The sequence below is a fragment of the Mus musculus genome, chromosome 17, assembly GCF_000001635.26.
Source record: "Mus musculus strain C57BL/6J chromosome 17, GRCm38.p6 C57BL/6J".
Taxonomy (NCBI): Eukaryota; Metazoa; Chordata; class Mammalia; order Rodentia; family Muridae; genus Mus; species Mus musculus.
In genome coordinates this window covers 94,605,957-94,626,530 of record NC_000083.6, presented here as the reverse complement: position 1 = coordinate 94,626,530, position 20,574 = coordinate 94,605,957, and the positions used below count along the sequence as shown (strand labels likewise).

General features: G+C 39.7%; 1 pseudogene; it reads right to left on the bottom strand.

Annotated features, from left to right (window-relative positions):
- Positions 1 to 17,964: 17,964 nt before the first annotated feature.
- On the bottom strand, positions 17,965 to 18,382 carry Gm9416 (annotated as a pseudogene).
- Between the last annotated feature and the right edge of the window lie 2,192 nt (positions 18,383 to 20,574).

Below are 20,574 nucleotides of genomic sequence, written 5' to 3'. Positions count from 1 at the left end.
GTTGTGTTTTCCTGTTTTTCTTTAAGGACTTGTAACTCTTTATCAGTATTCTCCTGTATTTCTTTAAGTGCGTTATTAAAGTTCTTCTTGATGTCCTCTACCATCATCATGAGATATGCTTTTAAATCTGGGTCTAGCTTTTCGGGTGTGTTGGGATGCCCAGGACTGGGTGAGTTGGGAGTGTTGCGTTCTGATGTTGGTGAGTCATCTTGGTTTCTGTTAGTAAGATTCTTGTGTTTGCCTTTCGCCATCTTGTATTCTCTGGAGTTAGTTGTTATATTTCTCTCTGGTTAGAGCTTGTTCCTCTCATGATCCTGTTAGCCTCTATGAGCAGACCTGGGAGACTAGCTTTCACCTCTGAGTTTCAGGGGTCAGAGCACTCTCTGCAGGCAAGCTCTCCTCTTAAAGGGAAGGTGCACAGATATCTGGAGTTCAGACCTGCCTCCTGGCAGAAGACAAAGGCCTGAAACAGGGTCTGTCCCAGAAGCTGTGTCGCTTCTGTCTGTCTCAGAAGCTGTTAGCTTTTGTACTCCACACTCTCACCTGCGCAGACTAGTCTCAGAGGGATTTGGGAACCAAGGTAGTGCCCCCAGGTGCTCTGGCAAAGCCCTCCTGGGTGGGCTGGACACCTCTCCTCTGGCAGGGAAAGTGCCCGGATGTCTGGAACCCAAAATGGGGTCTGCCTCAGAAGTTGTCCTCTAGGGACCTTGGGGGTGTCTGCCGACTCCAGCAGACCGGAAGGGATTTGTGACCCTGGTCAGGTCAGCTTTTCTGCTTCCCTAATGCTCTCTCAGGTCCTGTGCGATTGGATTGGAACAGAAGTTGTGTTCCACTCACAGGTGGTCCAAAGATCGCATGGAGAGTCCTCTAGAAGACCTTGCGGGAGCCTGCCAACTCTGTGCCCTGCCTATTGTCTTTTCATATTTCTCCTTTCGTAGTCTGTCTTTTCCAATCCCATGTTATTCTTTCAAAGGACTCTAGTATTTGGTATAATCTATTGCTGATTGTCTGATCTCTGGGTTCACCATATTTGGTAATCCTCTTGGTTTATCTACAAGTTCACCATTCTTTATCTTGCTATGTCCAATCTATTTTTAAGCCCATCCAGATAGTGGTTTACTTCAAAATTTCAATCTTTACCTGACATAATTTTTCAATTCATTTTTCTTAAAGCTTCCTTGGAGCTCCTTTCTCTACACTGATAACTCACTTTGTTCCAATATTTTTTCTACTCTCTAAAATATTTACAATAACCATCTAAAGGACTCAGAGTTCCTAATACCTCAACCAGTTATGATCTGTATCTATTGCTCTTTTCCCCAATATGTTCACTTTTAGACCATGCCTCATAATTTTTGATGTATGCTGCAAGCTTTATGTAAAGAAGAAGAAAAGGAAAAGTAGATATGGTAGATATGGTTTCTGTCTACAGAAGATCTTGCCTTTTCTTTTGTCATGAAGCCAAAGGGAAGTGTTTTCTTTCCTTGCTTCTTTGAGAAAGGGTCTCTTTGTGTAGCCCAGGCTTCCTTGAACTTATGGTCATCTGCATCTACAAAGTATTTAAAAAATGTTATTAAAGTTGAGCTGAGTGACTCTTGAGTTGCAGTTTGTATTAACTCCAGGTCACTCTGCTTTTAAACTTCTTGTGGGAGCTTTTGATTCTCTCTTTGAGTGGAAGTCTGTGGTTCAAGACACATAAACCTACGCCAACTTTGGCCTCTGATTTTCAGTTCATCCTTAGTACAAACTAGTTCTTCAATAGGAGTGTGAAGAGTGTGTAAAGATGATGTGTGGTTTGAGGTCCTTCTGGGTTTTAAGTTATTCCCCAGTTGATATCAGCACGTTTCTTTGTTTTTCTTCTTGTCCCAGCAAAGGACTGTTGGTGACAGATCAGCACCTCTACTTCTTCATATCCCAGACAAGGAATGCAGGTCTGAAAGTCATCATACCTGTCACATCCCCAAGAGGGATTGGTCAGCTTAAGAATTCTCACTACTTTATGCCCACTGTGCTTTGATTCAAGGAGATGCACAATTTTAACATAATCTTTATTTTCCATAATGCTTATGCTCAGAGTAATATTTAAAATGTTTAATGACAATTTCATAGAAGATTCATTATACCAGATCTTGGCCAGCACAACCAGTATTAAGTAGATTTGCATATTTAGAAAACAGTACTGATGTGATAAAGAAAGAGAATCAAAACAGGTTGATGGTGAATGTCTGATGAACTAGTAGATAGGTGAGATCAACACAAATTTTGCATAAATGGGTACCCAGAATAAATGAAAATGTAATCAACACAATTTTCATTATGAAAGACATTAGTGATGCTAATTTTAAAGGAATAGATTTCCTCCCTGTACCTATTATTTGTCTAGCAGTTGAGAGTTGTTTTTCTGTGAAGTCCTTATACTTGCTAAGTTTTGACTTGTTACGACTCTAACCCAGCTTGAAAGACCTTCTTGTTTTACCTGTTGAAATTCTGTTCTTGAAAATACTCCTGAGTTGAAACTGTGTAAAATGAGAACCCCAGGGGTGAGAAGCAAGGATCCAATTCCTTTTATAGATCTCTTTCACAGAGGGAGGCAGACGCTCTCTCCTGCTGACAGCCCAAGGACATAGACCAGGCTCTCTCACAGCAGTCAGCTTCATCCATGGTGAGCAAATCCTGGCCTTTAAATAATATACAGCTGGAATGTGGTTTTGCTTCTCTAACAGAGCACGCTCTAAGCTATCACTCTTTAATCTAGGGAAGGAGAAAAAGCAAGAAGAGCATGAACAACGTATTTCATATCTTTTAGGAAGGAAGTGGAGGTAAAGGCTCAGTAAATGATCAAACAAATAAAATGACTATGTGCAGGATTGATTTTAACGTCTTTGGCAATCTGGCTTGCCTGGAATCTTTGTGGACCATGAGATTTTAACACTTTTACCTTATATTTTAAAATATTCATCAGGAGAATGTCATACCTTCAAAAAATGTCTTACACTCCTAATAGTTGTATCAAAAGACACAGTTTGATCCTAACATCATGCTTAAGAGTACATTTCTAGGAGCTGGGAGGATTGTTCAGCAGGTCACCAGTCCTGATGACCTGAGTTTTATCTTCAAACTCATGTGGTATCACAGGAGAGAGCTGACTTCTACAAGTTGTTTCAGATTTCCACAAGTGCTCTGTTTTGTATGTGTGTACTCGTGTGTGTGCATGTAATAAGTAAGTTAATATGTAAAAGTAGGGTGCATTTCTGAGTCTATGCTTTGAAAGAACATTCTCTGTCTTAGAAAACAGGAGTTATAATTACCTGTTACTTCTTTTATTGTGCATCTAAGAAATGAGACATGATATCAAGTTATTCTAAAAAAAATCTGTATCTATCTATCTATCTATCTATCTATCTATCTATCTATCTATCTCTGACATGTCATAAATGGATACATAAAATGAGAAAAAGGTTTATGATATTGGCAAGTAGTAGAAATTAATCACAAAATGATATTTCTGGTTGAAAATAAGCTTTTTAGAAATGTCAATACTCACAGATGATATGGGGACACAGACTTATATGTTGACAAAATACCCATACACATAAGTAAAAAAAAAAAATCTTCAAAAAATAATGTAGGTTTGTGTGGTTATGTGCATGTGTGTGCAGTGCCAGCAGAGACCAGAAGAGGGCATTGGATCCTTTTGAGCTGGAGTTACAGAATGTGGCTCTGAGACTGCTACTAGGAACTCTGGTCCTCTGCAAGAGTATGCTTTTTAACTGCTAAGCCATCTCTCCTTTTCTAAATAAGTATATTTCAAATTTCAAAAAGAAGATTAGATAAAAGACAGCTTTTCAAGTTGTTGGTCTTATTATAGTTCAAACTGTGCTCCTAGACCCATGGTTTGAGTGCTCAGTCTCATGAGGCTGTTTTGAAGCTATGGCTTCTGCAGGAGGTGGGGTCTGGCCAGTGGAAGCAGGCCACTAATCGTGGATGTTTGAAGGCTATACCCACACTTAGTTTTGGTCTAGTTCTTTTAGCTTCCTGGTCTGTCACCACGTGAAGACATATTACCCACTGTCCCTACTGGAATCACTTCATGCTTTTCCCTTTGTAATGGAATGAGCTCTGAAATTGTGAGTGTTAAACTTTGTTCTGTGGTTCTTAGGCCCTTAAACTAGTTTATGGGAAGAAGATGGAAGAGTTTCAAGATATGAGCTAGAGAAGCTCTAGAGCGACCCAGGCAGAGTTTGATCCACACCAAGACTTCTATCAAAATGTTACAACAAAGACTAGACTCAGCGAATTTCAGACAAGAGTGAGCATTTGATTCAGAATTGGACCACGGGCTGTTTGTGTTACATTCTGGCAATAATTTTGGCAGCATCATGTCCATGCTTAAAGATTTGAGTTAGGCCAAGTTCAAAAGTAATGTGTTGTGGATAGCCCTGGGGCTAATTATATTTGATGTTAATTCTGTTCTTCGTGAGGGGCTGCAAACAAGGAATGGGTCAGCACTCAGGTGATTTCCTGTAAACCTTCTTCCCATCTTAATGTATAAAATAAAGGCTAGAGACAGTGATTGGGCAGAGAAAGAGGAGAAGGTGGAGCTGAAGGTTTTGGGAGAGAAAGGGAGAGAGGACGATGGAGGACAGAAGAGGAGGTGGAAGGAAAGCGGAACAGAAGCGTGTGACCCAGAGAAACTGCAAGTTGTAAGAGGACTCTTATATGGAGAAGATGGTTGTGTAGAGGTAGATCTGCTCAATCTAGGTGCACAGCTTGTATTCATATTAATTGAGTTGTGTTTTCATTGCTGGGGCATATTTGGGCTGGAGATTTACCACAACAGTAATGGTCTATCTGGCAGAGGAAATATCATCCAGAATGTACATGGTTATAACATTTTTAAAAGCTAGGTTTACAGCAAAAATTAAGAACAGAGAGATTGGGAAAACACCCAGTTTGGAAGTGGGAGTTCAATTAAAGCTATAGACAGCAAATACAGACAAGTGGCCATAATTGTTAAAGAGATAAATATGAATGCTACCTTAAGGATTTATTCATTTTTATTTATTATATGGATATTTTCCCAATATATAAGTCCATTGTTCATTTCATCTATGTGTGTAAACATTTGTAAAAATCCAATTGTAAGAAAAAAAAGACATTTTTAAAAGGCCAAGCACTTTTATTGGGACAATGGAAAAGTGTCCAAGGGTGAGACACCATTTACTGGAGAAGCCAGGATACAAAATATGAAAACCCCAGAAAAAGGTTTCATTTAAGAAGAGATGCCCAGTTTGTCTCAGGTTGGCTGCAGACCTTAGTGTTATCTGTATCACACTGTCTTTCAGGCACACAGAGTGTATGACTCCTGAGCTTATAGAAGTTGCACCAAGGTGGGTGTCTGACCATCCTATCTGTGATACCTTCAGAGTGAATTCTACATTGTGATTGGTATTAGAGATGCCAGCAATGTGGCACATCTGCCAAGAAAGCCCAAGAGAGAAGCCCTGGATACTGCAGGTATCAGGGCAATAAGGCAGGCCTACCTGAGCCATTTGAAGCTCTGATGATCCCATCAGGTGGTCTGGATGCTAAACTTGGAGGCATTGCCAGAGTCTCTGAAGGTAATTGGCATTTTGTGTTATGCAATCACCATGAGCCATTGGGAGCTAAGGGAAGAATGTAGTTTGAATCTTAAATTTCCCCCATAGGTATGTGATCTAAATGCTTTGTCTCCAGCTTGTGGAACTATTTTGAATCTGTGAAGCCTTTAGGTAGTAAGGCTTCTCTGCTAAAATAGGCCACTAAGGGTAGATTTTGAAGGCTAGATATCATCTCCTGTTTCTGGCATAGCTTTCTTCAGTAACTCTGCCAAGGATGGAGTTGATTTGTTGTTCCTTCCTTGATACAATAGAATGAAATCCCCAGAAAGCATGAGTCAGAATAAACCTTTTTTTCCTTAAGTTGTTTCTGTTGGATATTTTGGTCACAGTGTTATGAAGTACTAACTGGCCCAGATCTGTCTGTTGTCTGTCTGTCATCTATCTATCTATCTATCTATCTATCTATCTATCTATCTATCTATCTATCTATCTATCTATCTATCATCTATCTATCTATCTATCACCTAGCTAATCATCTATCCAATCTATCTATATCTATTATCTATCTATCTATCTATCTATCTATCTATCTATCTATCTATCTATCTATCTATCTATCTATCTATCTGACATCAATGATCTATCAATCTAAGACACAAATAATGAAATCATTTCTAAAGAATTCTGGAGACATGTGGAATATTTATTAAGACGTTCATTTCCTCTTTCACTTTGTTTTGCTTGTTTGTACCTCACCTGGCATTGGTTCTGCACTGTTCCTTCAGACCTCTCCTGATAAGCTCCAGGAACACAAGATCCATTATAATTGTATTTAGCTTTGTAAATAGAAACCCAGGAAAATTTTCTCTTCTGCAAGGGGCAGATGATAGAAATCTTTTTGGACTCAGGCAAATAGACAAAAGTAGTCTTTGCTAGGCAAAAATGCTTACTCGAGTCATACTCTTCTATTTATTCACTAGGAACGTTCCAACCTTTTCTATTCTGTTCTCAGCTCTGGGAGGCTTATCTGCTCCCTCCATGGCTTTCCATGCTCTGAATCTTTATATATGTTTGGCCAACGTGGGAACACTGGTAAAGGAGAGGTGACTACTAACTATTTGCTCATCTTTTCCTTATTTTATTTTTCTCCCTGATAAGAGTCACTTACTGGCCTTTAGAAATCACTTTTTGGTTTATTCTCTATGTGACTTTCTTTGTTATGGTGCACCCTGCTCTCTGTCCATTCACTGTGACAGGGATGGAGGCAGTCAGGTTAGTTACTAGTATTTACTAGTTAGTCAGGTTACTACCAGCCTTGGATGACTCTTTTTATGTATTCCAGTTCCTCACAACATTGCATTTGTTGTTAATGTCCCCATACAAGAGTGTGCTATCTGTTTTTGTTGGGACTCTAACTGTTAAAAACATTATTACTATTAAGTTACTAAATACTGTATATGAAACACATAGCATAGCTTAATGTCACAGGTAAGAATATTATTTCTTATTACCTAAAACTGTTACTTTAAAACAGTATTTCGAAGACCATGTGACCATCAGGCTTTTATGGACATATTTGAAGGAAAACAGAACTTTGTGTGTGAAATAGTTTGGTAAGCAGATGGCAGGCAGCTCTCATTGATTCTTCAGGGAACCTGCCAGTTTTTTATTTTTCTTGATTCTCATAAAAAGATGGCTTAAGTAAACTAATATGCATTGCACCAAATTATAATTATGACTTAAAAGAAAAATGCTTTGACTTCACATAACTCATTAGGAGGGCATTTTGACATGTTAGAGAAACTGAACTCTCATTACTAGAGAGTAATGGTGAAAACAGAAGGTGTTTTTGTTGTTCTTGAAGTTGAGTTGAGTGGGGAGGGCCAGAGTTAGAAAAAGCATAAAATGTTCTTTCCCCTGTGGCTTTTTTTTTTTTTTTTGTAAACATACAAAAGTCACTTCAAGCCAGTCTGCTGCTGTTACTCTCAGAGTACTTGAGTGTCCAGCATACGCCAGTGACTGTACCAAGTAGAGGCCATGATCAATTTCATAATATGGTCTAGGACATCTTTCAGAAGACAAATTAGTAAAAAGACAGTATTGTTTGTGGACTGGAAATGTTAATTACCTAGATTTGATCATGGTTTTGGCTATGTTCTCTACAAGATCAGAACCAATAAGGTGCATATATACTGTAAATGGGAATTAGATTGGCATTCATGGTGGAGGCTGTCGGATACCAAGAGACTGAGAACCCAGTAACTGCTCAGGCCAAGAAGCTGTTATCAGCAGCTCTAGTCTGTAGGGAATGATTATGGACAATGTACATTTTTAAAATTTCCCAATTGGTAAAATCATTCATTCATTATTGATTAAAAATGCATATGTTGAGTTCCAAAGGGGTACAGAAGAAATCCTTTGATATGAAAAATATTGTAATTTCATATCAAAATGCCATTCAAGCAGACATGAACACTTTAAAAAATATTTTAAAATGTGTGTGTGTGTGTGTGTGTGTGTCTATGAGTATGCATGTACATACACACCTAGTATTCTCCTCCTGTTCTTTTTGTTTGTCTTTTGAGACATGGCTTTTCTGCTTAGCCCTAGCTATCCTGGAACTCATTCCATAGACTATGCTGGCCTTGAACTCGGAGACCTGTCTGCCTCTGCTTGTTCAGTGCTGAATCAAAGGTGTGTGCTACCACCTCCTGGTGTTTTTGCTTTTTGACAGGTTTATAAGAGTTAGTGAAGTCTGGCTTTGAACTTGTGATCACCCTTTTTTAGCCACCAAGCCCAGCACAGGACAGGTTTAATAAGGAAAGAGTTAGCAACTTGAAAGTCCTTGCTGGAGAAATGCACAGAAGGAGAAGGTCCTTTGAGGAGTAGCACACTGGGTGGGATTGGATATGTGATTGAGTTCCATCCTGAGGACAGCTCTGCATTTTACTTAACTGGTCATGCAGAGAATTACCACCCTTACTTTGCAAAGCTTAGACCTCTTGCTTCTTATCAGGAAGGCAGCTGGAAAAATGGTCTTGCTCCTGCTGAATCTACTTTGTGATGGAATGGGGACCAATATCTTATGTTACTTTAGTTTTTATTGTATTTATTTATTCTTGTCTACATTTCATACACATGTGTGTGTAGGTGTATGTCCATGTGTGTCCATGATGTGTGGATACCAGAGGTTGATGTCAGCCATTTTGTTCAATAGCTGTTCCCATTAATTTAACTTAATTTTTGGTTTATTTATTTTTATTTTATGTGTATGGGTGATTTGCCTTCATATATGTCTGTATACCATGTTCATGCCTAGTGACTGTAGAATCTGGAAGAGGACATTGTATTGGATTCCTTGGAACTGGAGATATAGTTTTGAGCTACCATGTGGGGCTTGAGTTTTAAACTGTAGTCATCTGGAAGAGCAACCAGTGTGCTTCACTCTTAGCCATCTCTTCAGCTCCCACATTAATTTTGAGACAGAGTCTCACACTGAACCTGGAGCTCACTGACTGGCCTGATTGGCTGTCCAGAGTATCAGGAATCTTTCTGCCTGTCCTTCTCCAGCACTGGGGTTATACCATATGGAACACCTCATCTTTTTATATGGGATACCACACATCTGAACAACAGTCCCCATGTTTGTGTGGCAAGCTTTTTAGATAACTGAGACGTTCCCTTGGCAACATGTCACCTTGGGTTTTGAACAGTAGATGCCCAGGCTTTCTGGAAAATGAGAGGCTACAAAACAAAGAGGTGTCCCTGTATGGTAGATATAGACAGATGCCTGAGCAAAAGGTTGAAGTGAAATTGTGTAGCACTAGTGAGCAAGACTATGTCTGCTGTGTGGCCTGGCCCTTAAAACTGTGGTACATTAAAAACCTTTGCTCTGACTCTGGTATTATAACTTGTGTTCTTCTTGTGCTACAAAACTGCAAGATGGCTGTTGTATCTTCCACTCCAGGGAACAAGATCTCTGGCACCTGATAATGGCTTTTCCCTTTGCCCCTTCCCTGCCATTGCCATGTGCTCTTAGAACAGTGGCTCTCACCCTTCCTAATGCCATGACCCTTTAACACAGTTCCTCACGTTGTGGTGACCCACAACAATAAAATTATTTTTGTTGTTATTTCACAACTGTAACTACTGTTATGAATTATAGGTTACTGTTATGTATTATAATGTAAATATCTTTGTTTTCTGACAGTCTTGTGCACCCCCCGCCCCCTGCCATGTGAAGGATCATACAACCCTTCAAAAGGTCCACCACCCAAGATTGAGAACTACTGTCTTAAAGAATGGAAGAAAGTGTCTGTCTCCATAGACCTTTGTATTGCTACATAAAAATACAAACTCAGGGTTGGAGATTGTCTCAGCAGTTAAAACCAATGGCCACTTTTTCAGAGGACCTGGGTTCAGTTCCTACCACCCATTTGTCAGTTCATAACTGTCAGTAACTCCAGGTGATCTGACACCCTCACACAGGCAAACTTATGTGGGGAAAACATTGATGCACATAAAATATGAATAAACAAATCATTAAACATGTTTTCTTAAATTACAAAATTAAAAAAAGTCCAAACTCATTTTTTATACAAAAGTCTGTCTTTGAAATCGTTTGTGTAGTTAACATTCTAGCGCTTGACAAAAATGTTCTTTTTTACAATAGCTATTTGTTTTATTCTCCACCCCCCCTTTTTTTTGTGAATCATACTTTTTAAACAGTGGGATCTATAAGGGAAGCTTTTGATTTTAGAGAAAGTAATCTACTTATAAAATAATACATACCTTCTTTTAGTCAAAATTTCCACCTGTGAGAGAAGGTGACTTACAATAATTCATTGATGATTTCAGTGAAAATTAAAATTTCTTTTTTTTTTTTGCATTTTCTTTTTTTTCTATTTTTATTAGGTATTTAGCTCATTTACATTTCCAATGCTGTACCAAAAGTCACGCATACCCACCCACCCCCACTCCCCTACCCACCCACTCCCCCTTTTTGGCCCTGGCGTTCCCCTGTACTGGGGCATATAAAGTTTGCGTGTCCAATGGGCCTCTCTTTCCAGTGATGGCCGACTAGGCCATCTTTTGATACATATGCAGCTAGAGTCAAGAGCTCCGGGGTACTGGTTAGTTCATGATGTTGTTCCACCTATAGGGTTGCAGATCCCTTTAGCTCCTTGGGTACTTTCTCTAGCTCCTCCATTGGGAGCCCTGTGATCCATCCATTAGCTGACTGTGAGCATCCACTTCTGTGTTTGCTAGGCCCCGGCATAGTCTCACAAGAGACAGCTACATCTGGGTCCTTTCGATAAAATCTTGCTAGTGTATGCAATGGTGTCAATGTTTGGATGCTGATTATGGGGTGGATCCCTGGATATGGCAGTCTCTACATGGTCCATCCTTTTATCTCAGCTCCAAACTTTGTCTCTGTAACTCCTTCCAAGGGTGTTTTGTTCCCATTTCTAAGGAGGGGCATAGTGTCCCCACTTCAGTCTTCATTTTTCTTGAGTTTCATGTGTTTAGGAAATTGTATCTTATATCTTGGGTATCCTAGGTTTGGGGCTAATATCCACTTATCAGTGAGTACATATTGTGTGAGTTCCTTTATGACTGTGTTACCTCACTCAGGATGATGCCCTCCAGGTCCATCCATTTGGCTAGGAATTTCATAAATTCATTCTTTTTAATAGCTGAGTAGTACTCCATTGTGTAGATGTACCACATTTTCTGTATCCATTCCTCTGTTGAGGGGCATCTGGGTTCTTTCCAGCTTCTGGCTATTATAAATAAGGCTGCTATGAACATAGTTGGAGCATGTGTCCTTCTTACCAGTTGGGGCATCTTCTGGATATATGCCCAGGAGAGTTATTGCTGGATCCTCAGGTAGTAGTATGTCCAATTTTCTGAGGAACCACCAGACTGATTTCCAGAGTGGTTGTACAAGCCTGCAATCCCACCAACAATGGAGGAGTGTTCCTTTTTCTCTACATCCTCGCCAGCATCTGCTGTCACCTGAATTTTTGATCTTAGCCATTCTGACTGGTGTGAGGTGGAATCTCAAGGTTGTTTTGATTTGCATTTCCCTGATGATTAAGGATGTTGAACATTTTTTTCAGGTGATTCTCTGCCATTCAGTATTCCTCAGGTGAGAATTCTTTGTTCAGTTCTGAGCCCCATTTTTTAATGGGGTTATTTGATTTTCTGAAGTCCACCTTCTTGAGTTCTTTATATATGTTGGATATTAGTCCCCTATCTGATTTAGGATAGGTAAAGATCCTTTCCCAATCTGTTGGTGGTCTTTTTGTCTTATTGACGGTGTCTTTTGCCTTGCAGAAACTTTGGAGTTTCATTAGGTCCCATTTGTCAATTCTCGATCTTACAGCACAAGCCATTGCTGTTCTGATCAGGAATTTTTCCCCTGTGCCCATATCTTCAAGGCTTTTCCCCACTTTCTCCTCTATAAGTTTCAGTGTCTCTGGTTTTATGTGAAGTTCCTTGATCCACTTAGATTTGACCTTAGTACAAGGAGATAAGTATGGATCAATTCACATTCTTCTACATGATAACAACCAGTTGTGCCAGCACCAATTGTTGAAAATGCTGTCTTTCTTCCACTGGATGGTTTTAGCTCCCTTGTCGAAGATCAAGTGACCATAGGTGTGTGGGTTCATTTCTGGGTCTTCAATTCTATTCCATTGTTCTACTTGTCTGTCACTATACCAGTACCATGCAGTTTTTTATCACAATTGCTCTGTAGTACAGCTTTAGGTCAGGCATGGTGATTCCACCAGAGGTTCTTTTATCCTTGAGAAGAGTTTTTGCTATCCTAGGTTTTTTGTTATTCCAGATGAATTTGCAAATTGCTCCTTCTAATTCGTTGAAGAATTGAGTTGCAATTTTGATGGGGATTGCACTGAATCTGTAGATTGCTTTTGGTAAGATAGCCATTTTTACAATGTTGATCCTGCCCGTCCATGAGCATGGGAGATCTTTCCATCTTCTGAGATCTTCTTTAATTTCTTTCTTCAGAGACTTGAAGATTTTATCATACAGATCTTTCACTTCTTTAGTTAGAGTCACTCTGAGATATTTTATATTATTTGTGACTATTGAGAAGGGTGTTGTTTCCCTAATTTTTTTCTCAGCCTGTTCATTCTTTGTATAGAAAAAGGCCATTGACTTGTTTGAGTTAATTTTATATCCAGCTACTTCACCGAAGCTGTTTATCAGGTTTAGGAGTTCTCTGGTGTAATTTTTAGGGTCACTTATATATACTATCATATCATCTGCAAAAAGTGATATTTTGACTTCATCTTTTCCAATTTGTATCCCCTTGATCTCCTTTTGTTGTCAAATTGCTCTGGCTAATACTTCAAGTACTATGTTGAAAAGGTAGGGAGAAAGTGGGCAGCCTTGTCTAGTCCCTGATTTTAGTGGGATTGCTTCCAGCTTCTCTCCATTTACTTTGATGTTGGCTACTGGTTTGCTGTAGATTGCTTTTATCATGTTTAGGTATGTGCCTTGAATTCCTGATCTTTCCAAAACTTTTATCATGAATGGGTGTTGGATCTTGTCAAATGCTTTTTCTGCATCTAACGAGATGATCATGTGGTTTTTGTCTTTGAGTTTGTTTATATAATGGATTACATTGATGGATTTTCGTATATTAAACCATCCCTGCATCCCTGGAATAAAACCTACTTGGTCAGGATGGATGATTGCTTTAATGTGTTCTTGGATTCGGTTAGCGAGAATTTTATTGAGGATTTTTGCATCGATATTCATAAGGGAAGTTGGTCTGAAGTTCTCTATCTTTGTTGGACCTTTCTGTGGTTTAGGTATCAGAGTAATAGTGGCTTCATAAAATGAGTTGGGTAGAGTACCTTCTACTTCTATTTCGTGAAATAGTTTGTGCAGAACTGGAATTAGATCTTCTTTGAAGGTCTGACAGAACTCTGCACGAAACCTGTCTTGTCCTGGGCTTTTTTTTGGCTGGGAGACTATTAATAACTGCTTCTATTTCTTTAGGGGATATGGGACTGTTTAGATGGTCAACTTGATCCTGATTCAACTTTGGTACCTGGTATCAGTCTAGAAATTTGTCCATTTCGTCCAGGTTTTCCAGTTTTGTTGAGTATAGCCTTTTGTAGAAGGATTTGATGGTGTTTTGGATTTCTTCAGGATCTGTTGTTATGTCTTCCTTTTCATTTCTGATTTTGTTAATTAGGATTTTGTCCCTGTGCCCTCTAGTGAGTCTAGCTAAGGGTTTATCTATCTTGTTGATTTTCTCAAAGAACCAACTCCTCGTTTGGTTAATTCTTTGAATAGTTCTTCTTGTTTCCACTAGGTTGATTTCACCCCTGAGTTTGATTATTTCCTGCCATCTACTCCTCTTGGGTGAATTTGCTTCCTTTTTTTCTAGAGCTTTTAGATGTGTTGTCAAGCTGCAAGTATGTGCTCTCTCTCATTTCTTCTTGGAGGCACTCAGAGCTATGAGTTTTCCTCTTAGAAATGCTTTCATTGTGTCCCATAGGTTAGGGTATGTTGTGGCTTCATTTTCATTAAACTCTAAAAAGTCTTTAATTTCTCTCTTTATTCCTTACTTGATCAAGGTATCATTGAGAAGAGTGTTGTTCAGTTTCCACATGAACGTTGGCTCTCTATTATTTATGTTGTCATTGAAGTTCAGCATTAGTCCTTGGTGGTCTGATAGGATGTATGGGACGATTTCAACATTTTTGTATCTGTTGAGGCCTGTTTTGTGACCATTTATATGGTCAATTTTGGAGAAGGTACCATGAGGTGATGAGAAGAAGGTATATCCTTTTGTTTTAGGATAAAATGTTCTGTATATATCTGTCAGGTCCTTTTGTTTCATAACTTCTGTTAGTTCCACTGTGTCCCTGTTTAGTTTCTGTTTCCATGATCTGTCCACTGATGAAAGTGGTGTGTTGAAGTCTCCCACTATTATTGTGTGAGGTGCAATGTGTGCTTTGAGCTTTACTAAAGTGTCTTTAATGAATGTGGCTACCCTTGCATTTGGAGCATAGATATTCAGAATTGAGAGTTCCTCTTGGAGGATTTTACCTGTGATGAGTATGAAGTGTCCCTCCTTCTCTTTTTTTGATAACTTTGGGTTGGAAGTCGATTTTATCCGATATTAGAATGGCTACTCCAGCTTGTTTCTTCAGACCATTTGCTTGGAAAACTGTTTTCCAGCCTTTCACTCTGAGGTAGTGTCTGTCTTTTTCCCTGAGATGGGTTTCCTGTAAGCAGCAGAATGTTGGGTCCTGTTTGTGTAGCCAGTCTGTTAGTCTATGTATTTTTATTGGGGAATTGAGTCCATTGATATTAAGAGATATTAAGGAAAAGTAATTATTGCTTCCTTTTATTTTTGTTGTTAGAGTTGGCATTCTGTTCTTGTGGCTGCCTTCTTTTTGGTTTGTTGAGGGATTACTTTCTTGCTTGTTCTAGGGCATGATTTCCGTCCTTGTATTGCTTCTTTTCTGTTATTATCCTTTGAAGGGCTGGATTCGTGGAAAGATAATGTGTGAATTTGGTTTTGTCATGGAATACTTTGGTTTCTCCATCTATGGTAATTGTGAGTTTGGCCGGGTATAGTAGCCTGGGCTGGCATTTGTGTTCTCTTAGTGTCTGTATAACATCTGTCCAGGCTCTTCTGGCTTTCATAGTCTCTGGTGAAAAGTCTGGTGTAATTCTGATAGGCCTTCCTTTATATGTTACTTGACCTTTCTCCCTTACTGCTTTTAATATTCTATCTTTATTTAGTGCATTTGTTGTTCTGATTATTATGTGTCGGGAGGAATTTCTTTTCTGGTCCAGTCTATTTGGAGTTCTGTAGGCTTCTTGTATGATCATGGGCATCTCTTTCTTTATGTTTGGGAAGTTTTCTTCTATCATTTTGTTGAAGATATTTGCTGGCCCTTTAAGTTGAAAATCTTCATTCTCATCTACTCCTATTATCCGTGGGTTTGGTCTTCTCATTGTGTCCTGGATTACCTGGATGTTTTGAGTTAGGATCCTTTTGCATTTTGTATTTTCTTTGACTGTTGTGTCGATGTTCTCTATGGAATCTTCTGCACCTGAGATTCTCTCTTCCATTTCTTGTATTCTGTTGCTGATGCTCGCATCTATGGTTCCAGATCTCTTTCCTAGGGTTTCTATCTCCAGCGTTGCCTCGCTTTGGGTTTTCTTTATTGTGTCTACTTCCCTTTTTAGTTCTAGTATGGTTTTGTTCATTTCCATCACCTGTTTGGATGTGTTTTCCTGTTTTTCTTTAAGGACTTCTACGTGTTTGGTTGTGTTTTCCTGCTTTTCTTTAAGGGCCTGTAACTCTTTAGCAGTGCTCTCCTGTAATTCTTTAAGTGACTTATGAAAGTCCTTCTTGATGTCCTCTATCATCATCATGAGAAATGTTTTTAAACCTGGGTCTAGATTTTCGGTTGTGTTGGGGTGCCCAGGACTAGGTGGGGTGGGAGTGCTGCGTTCTGATGATGGTGAGTGGTCTTGATTCTGTTAGTAGGATTCTTACTTTTGCCTTTTGCCATCTGGTAATCTCTGAAGCTAGCTTTTATAGTTGTCTCTGTTAAGAGCTTGTTCTTCAGGTAACTCTGTTAGCCTCTATAAGCAGACCTGGGAGGGTAGCACTCTCCTTAGTTTCAGTGGGCAGAGTATTCTCTGCAGGCAAGCTCTCTTCTTGCAGGGAAGGTACCCAGATATCTGGTGTTCGAACCGGACTCCTGGCAGAAGTTGTGTTCCACTCACTAGAGGTCTTAGGATCCCGTGTGGAATCCTGTGTGGGCCCTTGCGGGTGTCAGGCAACTCCGCTGGCGAGGTACCCCAGTGCTCGAGTGGAGTGGAAGGGACTTGTGCCCCAGGCCAGGCCCAGGTAGTCTGCTTCCCTATTTACCGCAGTCTCAGGTTCTGCGCGATTGGATTCGAAAATTAAAATTTCTTAGGTGGCCCAAAGATTGCTGTCAATGAAATAAAACTAGGATTTCAAAAGAAACAAATCACTGGGAACCAGACTTTTTTGAGCTGTCTTGTTAGATCTGTTTCACAAGCCACTTAAAAGTGTCTTGAGTCTTCAGGGAAGTAATGAATGGAAATTGGCCACCATGAATTACAATTATGTTATTATATTATATTAATATTATGAATTATAAGTTATAAAGTTATTCTTTTAATTCTCAGCCCTAGACTTATTTTTTTTTCTGATTTATTTCCCCCCTCCCGGTAGTACTGTAAATGTTCCAAGTACCTGGTTAGCATAGTATTTACTCACGGCTGTGAATTTGTTATCAATGGACTCCATTAAGGGAAAGCTGTTAACTCCTAAAAGAATGGGGTCTACCTTGAACTGGAGAAACATTATTGTTTCATCCTGCAAGAGTTAGTTTAGTTATACAGGTCAATCACTTGGACTACAGACTGGCCCTCAGAAAGGTGAGTTCACTTTAAGGTGTGCTAAAGAGATGGGCAGAATAAATAATCATCCCTCTAATGAGATAATGTACTTTTTCCTTCCAAGAATTTCCCCATCCTGGCAATCTCAAGACGCTTCCTTGAGGTTCTGTTTGGTCTGTCCACTGTGACATAACTTCTTTTCTGTCTCTTTCTTGGATGCTGATGAGGGCCCGAGTATGTTTTCTCTTTCTCTAAAACTTTCCTTCCCTGTTTACAGTGTTGGGTATCATTATGAAGTAAGGCTGAGTTAAGAACACGAGAGCCGCCATGATGAAATTGGGCTGTGAGTGTCAGGATGGACCTGGGCTCAGTGACAACTCTGAATTTGCCTTGGGTATTGCGTTTGTAGTACTGTTAATTTCCCATAATAAGCTACAATAAACATACCATTCATTGATAGATAAAAAAACATACCATTCATAAATCCACTCAGACGCATTTCTGCCTCTATTTTAGTTCTATACCAAGTTTTAGATGATTGAATTCTATACTATCAGAATTATTATGAGGTTTTCTCAGAACTGGAAGGGAGAACTGCATCCTAGAACATTTTCCTGGAATTTGGTGAATTGCAAGAATCCACAGAGGACATACAGGATCCCCCCCCCCCCCATCCCAATGGCCCTAACCTATGTATGCACACTGTGAATTCTGAGCTGAAATATATTTGGGTTATACTTCACTTTATACTCCTTTCTAGGAAGGCCATAGTACATGATAGCACATTGGGCATGTGCTGGGAGATGTGCTCACAAAATCTCTTTATATTTGATGCCATGCAGAGCTAGTGTTTCATAAATAACCTTTACAAAAGTTTAGGGACAAGTTGCTAGAGTCTTTTGTTTTCATAAACAGTGAGTTACTCTTGGGCTTTTCTTTTTTTTTTTTTTTTTTTTTTTTTTTTTGTAAGAACCATCTTTTATTGGGGGAGGGTTCATCAATCCTTCTTGGCCGCCGCCTTCCTCATGGCTGCTAGCACGTTGCTCAGCTCCTCCCGCTTTCTCTTGGCGCGGATGTGCGTGCCCACCCTCTTCTTTATGAACTTGAGTGCGCGCTTGTCCTTGGACACTTTGAGCAACTTCATGGCTCACCGCTCGTAGGGTGCGAAGCCGCACACCTCCCGGATCATGTCCCGCACGAACTTGGTGTGTTTGGTGAGGCGCCCGCGTCGCCGGCTGTGTCTTGGCTAACTGACGTTTTTCGTCACCTTGTGGCCCTTGTTGAGGCCCACGGCCATGGTGTAGCGCAGAGCCATGGCTGATGGTCTCCGATGGCGGCCGGGACAGGAAGCACTCTTGGGCTTTTCAATGTTTCCATGGTGCCTGAATGTTGTAAGATCAGCTCCCAGCCATTGCTGATGTGAAGAGGTAAAATAAATTGAGAGGTAGGACCTGATGGGAGATTTTAGGTCATTGGTCTTGTGCCCTCAAAGGGATTGTGTGACATCCCATCTCTTCCTATTTCTTTTGCTTACTGTTGATGAAGTCAAAGGTGTTGTTTGGCCATGAAATGCTGCATCTGCATGCCCACTTCCCCACACACTAGAGAGGATTAAACACAGGACATATATCCTAGACAGGAGTCCCCAAACTCTGAGCCCAAATGAACTTCCCTTAAATGTAGACTATCTTAGTTCATCTATTATAGCCATAGAAGTCTGATACACTAGGGGAAATGTCAATTGTAGATCATAGAAACCAGAGCATGTTTTCCATTCTGCCAATCTTGTTCTTTTGCTGCTCCACATCCTTTTCCCTCTTCTCTTTTTCCTCCTCTTCCTCCTCCACCAGTATTTTCTCCTTCCATTTCTTCCTTTTTTTCCTCCTCCTCCTCCTTTTTGATTTCTTCTTGCTCTGTAGCTCTGCTTGTCCTGTAACCTGAAATTCTCTTTCTCTATACTCTCATGTACTGGAATCGTAGGCATGCACTACTCCTTTCTTCAAGATGTGCAAGTTAGTGTTTCAATAATTGTTAACATTTCTATTACAAAATCAAATTGGCATATACATTGTATATACATTGGCATATACCTATGTTGTATGATGGCATTATGTAATGTTTCATTACTCATATACATTGTGTAATGATCTAATTGGGGTGACCAACAAATTGTTACCTTATACTTTTATCACATTTGTCTCTCTCTCTTTCTTTCTTTCTTTTTTGGTTTTTCAAGACAGGGTTTCTCTGTATAGCTCTGGCTGTCCTGGAACTCACTTTGTAGACCAGGCTGGCCTCGAACTCAGAAATCTGCCTGCCTCTGCCTCCCGAGTGCTGGGATTAAAGGCATGTGCCACCATGCCCGGCCACATTTGTCTCTTAGAAGAAAGCATTCACAAACCATTCTTTTAGCTATTTTGAAATATATGTTATTTTTTTTTCCTCTTTCTCGGTGGGAATCAGTCAAGCACTTTGTGTATGTCAGGTAAGTGCTGTACCATTGAGGGTTACCCCAGCCACATTATTGTTAACTATAGTTAACTATAGTCACTCTATCATGTAATAGAATGGTGGGGAAATTTTCTGATATCCAGCATTTCTTGAACACCTTTTTCTTACCCCCCCTCCCCCGCCCCTGTCCTCTTCTCTCCACTTGCTGGTAACTGCCTGTGATAATTAATCTTGATTGTCAACTTGACAGGATCTAGAATCACCAACAAAAGGAATTTCTAGGGATATGTAGATTAGGTTAAGATCAAAGAGCTACCCTAAATGTGGCCAGTATCATTCTGTGGGTTGAAGAAACAGAAGAATAAAAGGAGAACTGAGCGACAATTTTCATCTCTTTCTACTTCCTGACTGTGGGTGGTGTGACCAGCTGCCTCAAGTTCTGTCTCTACCACCACTCAACTCCGATGGAGTGTACCCTCAAACTTTGAGCCAAAATAAAACTTTTTTGTCTTAAGTCCTTTTAGTAGGTACTTTTTAACAGCAACGAGACAAGCAACTAGTACAACTTCATTCTGTTATAGACTTCTGTAAACTGCCCAAGCAATGTTTAATCGTGATGGTTGACTGAGTAGTCAGGCAATGACCCACTGATTTCAGGATTATGTCAACAATATCATGATAGTTAAAAAACAAGGACAAATACCTCACTGAAAGCACATGGGGTTTGGGTTGGAATCCCTGCTCTGAGATCTCTTGCAGCTTTGTGAGTTTGTGAGTATCATTTGGTTTTCTGAGTTTCTCCATGTTTGTATGGGGATATTGTAATTGCTACTTAGTACAAGAATTAATTTTTAAATTATGTGTACTCATGTGTATGGAAACATGACAATGTGTATTTGATTATTAAAACATGTTTAAAGTACTTCGTAAATTCTACATGAGTCTGGTATTCTAATCACTGAACTTAGTTATTAAACATATTGTGGGTGACTCTTTAGCTTTATAACTAAATAATCTTTTGTGTAATGAATAAAGAGAAGAAAAATAACAAGGCTCCTCTTCCAGAAGGAAGAAGTGAGCCCTGCTGAGG